Genomic DNA, 9,758 nt, shown 5'->3' with positions numbered 1-9,758 from the left:
CTGCTCTACACAATTCCTCCACTGGTATGTCTCCCACCCCATCTCACCTTGTTTTCATCCTAACTTACTGCAATATGATCATTGTATTCTTTGAGACACATGCATTTTAGGAATGCTTTTATTGAAAATGTTTTAATAAAATTTTGTCACTTATGAAATAGGAGCATTAATTATTTGCCAATAATAAATACCTTATTCCCCTATGATGCCACATAAATAAGTTTGTATAAACAAAACATGAACATAAAAATGATGCAACAAAGTTAAATAACTATGGTTTAAATGTTAGTATTTATCACACCTATTGATTATTCATATATACAAATATAAATATAAATATATATGTATATAATTGTTTCCAACAGTGTCTATATCCTCTGAAAGTACTTGGATAGACTTTCACCAACTTGCAAAAGTAAATTTGGGATTGTCTAGATAAAATATAGGTTGTGCGGCTCATGTAAACTTCCATGTGAGGGGCCCTGGGGGACATGTTAAATAAACAGTTATCCTCCAAACTAAAACTGCCCCACGACACTGACATGTCATAGACAATGGGTTGGAGTATGAACCCCAAGATGAAAATGAAAATCTAAGGGACAAACGCTGCAATCACTGGGTTGGTTTCCACTTGGAGCTGCTTCTCACGTGGGCCCCTTTAAGTAGGCAAATGGCAATAGGGATTTATTGGCTTTCCTGAACAAAAAGAATGTCACCTAATATTGGCTAAGTGATTTGGCGGCACAGGGATTTTTTTTCTCCTTTGTTCCTGTGGGAGAAGTAACAGAAAATAAGAGAGTAAAACGTAAGAGGTCAGAAATTAACCATATGGAGGGACCCTGAAGCCCTATTTTGCAGAAATGGCTACAAAACTTGAAGAAAGGAGTGCCTACTGCTGAATTTTTATATTCCTTATGTTTCCGAAATGTAAACCCCATCCTTTCCCCTGAATATTCTTTTATATCCATAAAGTTCTCATAATGAAGTTTTTGGTTCCTATTTTGTTTTTTTTATTTGTCATTTGTGTTTTGAACATCTAGTAAAGGGACTGAGTTTTATGTCTGAGCTGATATAGTGAGTCCTGGGGACAGCACATTTGCAGGGACAGGAAACCGTGTAATGAACTATGTCAGCAGAAGCAGGACGTGGTGCTGTGCGTGGCCGTGAAAGGTGAAGCCTGCTGGGAATTCACAAAAACATTTACTGATGGCACTGGATCTTCCATAGGATGCAGAGTAGGGTTTTGAATTGATCTTATTTAGATCTTAAGGAGCAATGACCCCAACTGATATCAAGTATTCATTTTTTTTAAATAAACAAAACTACATATGATTTTTAAACTTATGCTTACATCCAAAATATACATATATTACTTCACCTCAAAAAAAGGGATGTGTATTAAACAATAAGACAATGTTTGGTAATTTAGATTGGAAACATTTTTGGGAATCTAGGCTATTATTCTTGACACTAATAAGTGGACCTTCTATAAAATGCATAAATTTAAGGGGATGAATCTTAATTCAGGTCCCTACAGAGTTCACATTCTTATATTTGGTTTAGGAACTTCGCTAATTGTAAGATTCTTTTCAGTTAAAAAAAGAAGGCAGAAAATTGGATAAATTCCTACTTTAAAGAATTTCTATAGACTAAAATCTTTTTTAGTGTGCTGAAAACCTCATTAAAACAACACACACAACGCTGGTTCACATTTTTTAGTCCACTCTCCTTTTCTGTCTCATCAGCACCACTTCATGTCTTAGCCTTCCTGGAAATGTGTGCCATTATATAAGAGAAAAGGTTTTCTCATTTTCTAATAGTTATGTTTTGGCAATACTCCTTTCTATAGGTCACATCCTTTCTATGAGAGTTTGCCTAATAACAAAGAGGAACAGGGAAGGGCAGGAGAGCAGAAAAGAGCAGAATTCATGCCAGTCAAGTTCCTATGTGCCTCTTCTATGCGCTGGCCCTTTTGGAGGGCCTTCCTTCATATATTATTTCATTAAATTAATTTAGTCCTCGTATCTTATTATTCTCATTTTATAAAGAAAGCTTAAGAAAATTAAATCACTTGACCAAGTTCATCTAAATTGTAAGAGAATCCACTTATAACCACACCAAAGGTTTACAAAGTGTGCTCAGGTGTGTCAATTAAGTGTGTCCCAAAGAAATTGAAAATTCCTTGATTACATAAGCTTGGTAAATGCTGGATTAAACAACATCAAGAAGGTTTCTTTACTACAGGACTTCTCTGAGTCATTAATATGATGAGGTTGATTGTCATTTTCCAAGAAGGTAATATAGTAAGCAGAAATTTCTATTAATTTTTTAAAAAGAGTAACTTCTAGAATTAGCGTTCAGTGAGTTATTCACTTTGGGGAATAAATACTACACCAAACTATGTCACCTCCAAAAAGAATGGATTTGATCGATCTAGGACCAGTGCAATGACATGATCACAATCTGCCAGGATGTGGTTCAGGCCAGGTGGCTGGTGACACATCAAACATGCCCTGAAATTCTGAGCACAAGTAAGGAGTCTTTATCGATTTTCTCTGGTTGCTTGACAGCCTGAGCCCATGGGTGATGTAGGGCTACAAATCCCATCAAATTCACGGGAACTTTTCGACAGACTGTGTCTGCCTCCTTCGCTGCAGTGATATGGTTGAACCCTTCTTGGGTTTATACATTGATTATAACCTTGGATAACATGCCACTGTAAATTCTAACTTTCTGGCTGAAGAAAGTGCCCTACTGAAAAAAATAAAAAGCAAAAAGACGAATGGAATTTTCCTCCTCTCTGATGCATGTTCATCTTTTTTATTTGATAATTATTTTTGCTAAAAATATAATTTTATTATATCATGATAATGTTGATTGAAAAAGCAATTTTTATCACTTGTTGAAAGTTCTGGTAAAAATCTCAAACACTATGAAAGCATATGTAATAAAAAATAACTTTCTCTTTCAATCCATCATATTTGTCTTCTTTTCCAAAGTCAGCTACTGAGACTGGTTTCTTAGAAATTCTTTCAGATGTTTTCTATGTATATACAAACATATATACATGAGTGTGTTTATGGGTCTTCATGCAGGGAGGTATATATACTGAGAATTTCTATACACAGCGTTCTATTACTAATATATTCAAGATTTCCTGAATGAAGATCTTTTTCATGTAACTTAACTTGAGATAAGTTAAGAGAATGAACTAATAAAATCCATTTTATTTTAAATTTTTTAAATTTTAAAATTTTTTTAATTTACAATAAAAGCCACATTCTGGTTTTTATTGTAAGGGTAATATGAAATCGCTTAAAGGCTTTACTGGTGATTGTATTAATTGTATATCCTGTGCTGTCTGACACAGTAGCCAAGAGCCACGTGTGGCTAGGCTGAAATGTGCTATAAATGTAAAATATACACTGGGTTTTTAAGACTTAGAAAATTTAGAATGAAAAAAAGATTGTAAAATATCTTAATAACGTTTAAATTGATTACATATTTAGATGATAATATTTTGGAAATATGGGTTAAATAAAATATAAAAATATAATTAATTTTACCTATTACTTTTTAATGTAGCTACTAGAAAATTTTAAATTACATATGGGGCTCATGTTATATTTCCATTGGACAACATAATAGAGACAAGAAGATCTAAGTAAGTGCACTCTGGAAGTGTTACTTGTCTATTGGATTTCTCACAGCTCTGAAACTCCATTTGGATTATTTTCTAGAATAGATATTAAGCCTAGGATGACCCAACAATTTTAAGTGGTTGGTTTCAAAGATAATATGGTTCTTAGAAATGAATTCTCCTTGTTTGCATCTGAGCATCACTACCTAGTCTGAGAAGCAGTGTAGTGCAGTGGAAAATGATTATAGTCGGTGCCATGAGGTCTGAATTCAAGTATTGACTATAGACACACCATTTAACCTCAATTTTCTCATCTGTTAACCAAGAATTATATCATCTGGCCTATTACCTATCTGAGTGTTATTGTGAGCATCAAATGAGAGAGCAGATAAGCATTTAATGAATTATTAAGCACCCTCTAATAGTTGATTAAATAGACATATTAAAACAAAGAACTAAGAATGTTAGTGGAAGTTTACATTTAGAAACTCCTTAAGAAACTATGTAGTCTAACACACAACTACCCTTCCCTCACACACTTCTGCCTCATTTTACAGATGAGGAAACTGAGTTTGGATTTAAACCAGAGAGATTAAAACCAACAGTAATTAGTTGGTTAATAGTAGATTTAAGACTAGAATCCAGGTCTGATTTACTCTGTAGAGCCCCTACATGGGTTCCAGCCCATTCATTCATTTATTCTCTAAATGCTTACTAAGTATCTATTATAGACCAGGACTATGAAAGATTCTAATGATAACAATAGTGAAGATTCATTGATTCCATACTAAGCTTTGGACACATTATAAAATTTATCTCATGTAATCCAACAACCCTTCAGATAGGTGTTATTAGAGCCTACTTACAACATGGGAAACCTAGGCTTTCTGAGGTTAAGTAACCTGCTCAAGGTCACACAGTGAGTGACAGAGCCCAGATCTGATCCCTGTTCTCTTCGACTCAAGAGCTCGTGCTATCAACCCTTGTGCTTCTTACCCAAAGGGGTGAAAATGCTGGTAGGAAAGGCAGTCAGGTAGACGATAAACCAAAGTGTAGGGGTGGTTCATTCCATAACAAAGATACGTACATGGTTCTCAAGGAGCCCAGAGAAAGTTTAGATTGCCCTTCTGCTTTTCCCAGTCTTCCCCAACCCAATACACAGCACCACCAAACATTGATTCCATTCCATAACTTAAATTCCATTTCAGTTGTCTTGATTATCCTTTTTGTGACTCTTATACCACTTAAGTCAATTTTATCTCCAGTGTGTGTCCTTCATGGTTCTACTTCTCTTCACCTGCACTGTCATCACTTTCCTGCCTCCCACCCCCACCATCATTCCCACCTGGAATATTAAAATGCCTACTAATTGTCTACAAAGCTTTTTGTGCCCTCCATACAAAAGCCTTTTTTCCACCAAGCAACCAGAATGATCTTTTGAAACTGCAAATCTGGTTATGCCATTCTTCTGAGTCAAATCTTTAAGTGGTTCCAGATTAACCTTACAATAAAAGCCACATTCTGCACATGGCATGCCAGCCCCTGCTTTCCTCTCCAACTTCCCATTCATGACACCTTCCCTGGTTCACTTTGTTTTAGCCACATTGGCTTCCTTTTTGTTCCCAGAATAAGCCGAGCTTTTTCCCCCAGAGACCTTGCACATGCTTCTGTGGGGGTCTCCTGCTCTTGGCATCTTCCGTGGCTGGCTCCTCCTCATCTAATAGGCTTAGGTTCAATGGTTGCTGGCACCTCTGAGCAGGTTTTCACTGTTTTCTGTCTTCGCAGAACTTTCATCTAATTGGAAGTATATATTTATTTATTTAATGCCATGTTTATTGGATTCCCTAGGCTGCAAGCTCCATGAAGGGCAGGGATCATGGGAATCCAGCTGCCCTCTGAATACCCAATACTTAACCTTGTGCCTCACACACAGTAGATGTTCAGCCAATATTTGTAGAAAAAATGAATTATAATTCACTCTTATTGGAAGGGTGGTGAAGGTGTACCAAAAAAGTGAATCAGTCATTCCCCTTTCTCTTTGTTTGTTTGAATAGCTACATTTCTTTTGCTTTCATGCTCTTGCTAGAAAAATTGTAGGTAGCTCACCATGCAGTTTCCCAGAATTGGAAAAGTCAATGTGCAATGCTTCTAATGTTCACAGTTTGGGTGATTTGCCTTCTATATAGTCCTGCAGCCACGCATTATGGATGGATCTCTTAAGTAAAAACTGCCAGAGAAATGAATGAGCGAGAGCTAGAAGCTTGCTGCCTCTATCCAGACACAGCTGTTTTCCTGGCTCTAGTCAATTCTTACTCCCTGGCCACCTAATTCAACGAATCATTTTCTGGAGAGAATAGCATGGTAGTTGGTATTTAATGAGACACACAATTCTTTCCCAGAAACAAACAGGATCTGAGTATCTGAGCTGGATTTTTGCTTCACTGTAGTTTATTCCTAATCTAGGAGTTAGATGCTAACTGCACTGCCAAAACTCTAGCATAGTAAAAATCTAGAGCTGTTTATCATTACTGTCTAAAAACACATAATTTTTTTAGTCTGTTACCTATTTCATCAAGATAGGTGGGCAGGGATGGGAGGGAATAGAATAAAAGCTAACATTCGGTGAGTATCTGTTGGTGACAGGAAATTTGCTAAATGCCTTAAACTTTGCTTCTTTTATCTTCAGAAAGAAATCCTGTCAGGTAAATACGTAACTGCCATTTTATCCCCATCCATGTTGACAGAGCAGAGAGCTTAATTAACTTACCCAAAGGTATATGACCAGTCAAAGGCAGAGATAGGATTTGAAATCACGTCTATCATCCTCTAAAGCCCAGTCTCTCTGAAGAGAAGAAAGTGAAATTCAACTTTATTTGGGGTTTTCTGATCAGCAGACTCAGTTCAAGTTTTGGTCAAGGAGAAATTAAAATTATGGCCGTACATGGTATTTCTGGACCATCTGAGTAGCAGTTGTGAAACATCCATGCCTCTCTACATCTCAGAATGAAAATAAATCAGGTAAATTTTAATATGGAAACTAGTTTGAAAGAAATACAACATGTTTTGCCCTTATTTGCTCAAGACTTACTTTCCCTTTGGGTTTCTGGAAAGCACTGATTTGGCAGGAAGCAGTATTTGATAGATGAGTAGCCCAGAAAGAAGAGAGCCACAGATGGGGACAACTGGCATAGAGCAGGGGTGCAGTGGATGAGTGTGCAGTGTTCACACTTGGGAAGAGTCCCACAAACTATTCACAAAGCTGGTTTGTGCATTCACTGTACAAACACATCTCAGCTTCAGTGATACTCAAACAGCTACCTAGCAGGGCAAACATTCAACAAACAGCATGGTTCTTATGGCTGAGCAGACACAGGTGTCTGATAGCATGAGAGGTGGAAGGAGCTTTCCCCACAAGACAATGATGTTGAGCACCAACTCTTATAGACAGTGGGTATTCAAGACAGAGGTTGGATGCTCACATCAGACAGCGTTTGGTTCCAGTACCTACTCGTGCCCTGTGTATGGGATCCAACCCTGGTTACATAATTTCTCTGAGCTCCAATTTTCTCACCTATAAAATGGAAATGATGGGCATTTCCTACCCTTGCAGTGACGATCAAATGGGATAGTGAAGAGAAAGTATCTGGCACAGAGGATGCAGTGAGTCACTGTCCATTCATTCCCTTCCTCCTGTTTTCCTTGTAGTGTTTCTCAACACTGTAAGGTTTGATCCCATCGCTCTTTTGGTTTGTTATACCTTACCTATCAACCTCTCCCTGAAGAGTTTTTCTGAAAATGCACCTTCAGAAAGGGTAGTACAACAAAAGAGAGACTGTCAGTTTCCACAATTCCAGGGACCAATCTCGAGAGACTGAGACAGATTCCACTTCCCAGGAGCCTGCAGGAGTGGCCCCGATGATACCCCCTTATTTTGGCTCTCTCTCCTTCCCTCTCTCACGTTCCTCACTCTCTCCCTCCTGATTTCTGGAATCACCTGCTAAGTCCTTGTCTCAGGTTCTGAATTTTGGGCAAACCCAAACTCAGACAGTTTGCAACATCCTAATTGACACATGTTATAACCCAAACCTGCCATTACACTGAACACCTTTCAAGGATTTGATATAGTTATTGTAAATTTGTTTATTATAGCAAAATGATTTCAATACATCAGTTTCTCCATTTACAAATTGGCAATGATAATCATTTCTACTGCACAAGGGTTTCTGATGATTTAAGGACACTTGCATATTAATGTGCTTAGTATAATGTTTGCCACATAGAAAGCAATTTAAGGGGCCAGCCCCATGGCCTAGTGGTTAAGTTTGGTGCACTCCGCTTCAGCAGCCCCAGTTCGGTTCCCAGGCACCCACCTACACCACTCATCGGTGGCCATGCTGTGGCGGTGACCCACATACAAAACAGAGGAAGATTGGCACAGATGTTAGCTCAGGGAGAATTTTCCTCAGCAAAAAAATAAATAAATAAAATAAAATAAGCAATTTAAAATTTTACCAATTCCTGATTACTGTCATCATTTTTATTGTGAGATTAGGAGTAACATGACATATGGGCCTCTATGAACCTTGTTGACTGAACTATTCTTTGGCCTTTCAGCCAGTATTTAGCACATACTGCCCTTTTCCCCCTAAATCCCATACCACATATAGTCTGTTACAGACAAAATACATTAAAACACCATCTATGTGTTGTATCATGTTACTTAGTTTAATTTCACTTTCTTTCACTCTTTTATTCAACTTTTTATTTGCATTTATTTTTTGCAGAGAAAGAGAAAGTAGAGGGCGAGCAATCTTGGTGAGTCCTGAACATCAAAAGATTTAGCAGAAAAAAAAACTGAAGTGTTGAGAAAGGATTTAAAAGAAAATCAGGTACTGAGCGGGTAAAATATCAAGAAGAGAGGTTCATCTCAGCTTAATGGATGGCACTGAAAGAAGGAAAAAAGTAAGACTGAGTTAAGAAGATTAAGGAATAGCCAAAATTGGATAAAGGGAAAGAAATTAAATCAGAAATACAGAAAATCAGAAAAGATTTGTAAGTAACTCAGAATGTCAGAGCCCTGAAATTGAGCCCATGAAGCTGTTTCTTGGAGAAAAGTAAGAGGCAGTCATAAAAGTGTAGAATACTAGAGCTGAAAGGGATTTTAAAGTTTATCTAGTCCAACCATTCCATTTTGCAATCGAAGAAACTGAGGCCCAGGGCAGAAAGCACACTGCTTTCTTAAGGCTACCTCACTAGTAAGTTGCCAACCTGGGCTGGAACCCAGGATTTCTTACTTTTAGCTTAGTGATTTGTTCTACTCTATTATTTCTGACAAAAGACCTTAATGAAAAGGAGTCATTTGATCTAACTGACAAATGAGGCATATGATTAGCAAATTAGATCATCTGAGCATTTAAAAGGATAATCATTAATAAATCTTGTTATAAAAAAGTTTTACTTGGAATTGTTTATAATTACACAAAAATTGGAAGCAATCTAATTATACAATTATGGCAGTGGGGTTACATAATAATATTGCAACTATAAGAGTCATCCTTTAAAAATAAGATTCCTAAAGGATTCTGATGATCTCAAAAACTTTATATGATGTTGAGAGAAAAAATGCAAGATACAAAACTATAGCAGCAGTATGGTATCAATTATATAGAAAATATGAATGGAGAAAAATTGAGAAGGAACATACCAGCGTGTGCTAACAGTGGCCATCATTCTCTGTGTTTTGGTCACGGGTAAATTTTATTTTCTTATTTGTAGTTTTGTATTGTAAACATTTTCATCAATAAACACCCATTACTTTACTAATTAGAACAAAACATTTAACTTTTTTTTTCTTTGAAAAGCTCAGTTGGAAATTATAACGCATCTGATGTTATAATTTGAGATCATATTCTGTTCCTACTTTCAGAATGAAGATGAGATTTCAATGTTCTTTTATTCCTTCCAAATACTGCAAACTTACCTCTTTTATAAAATGACTCCCCGCTCTGAGCAGTAACTTTGGACCTCCTAATCACTGCAGTAAGCGAGGTAGAGTTTATGTTATCAACTTGCATCATTCGTTCACACATTCATTTATTCAATTAGTATTTACTAAGTA

The sequence above is a fragment of the Ceratotherium simum genome, chromosome 20 (assembly GCF_057802395.1).
Source record: "Ceratotherium simum simum isolate JZ-2026a chromosome 20, ASM5780239v1, whole genome shotgun sequence".
Taxonomy (NCBI): Eukaryota; Metazoa; Chordata; class Mammalia; order Perissodactyla; family Rhinocerotidae; genus Ceratotherium; species Ceratotherium simum.
This window is presented reverse-complemented; position numbering follows the sequence as displayed.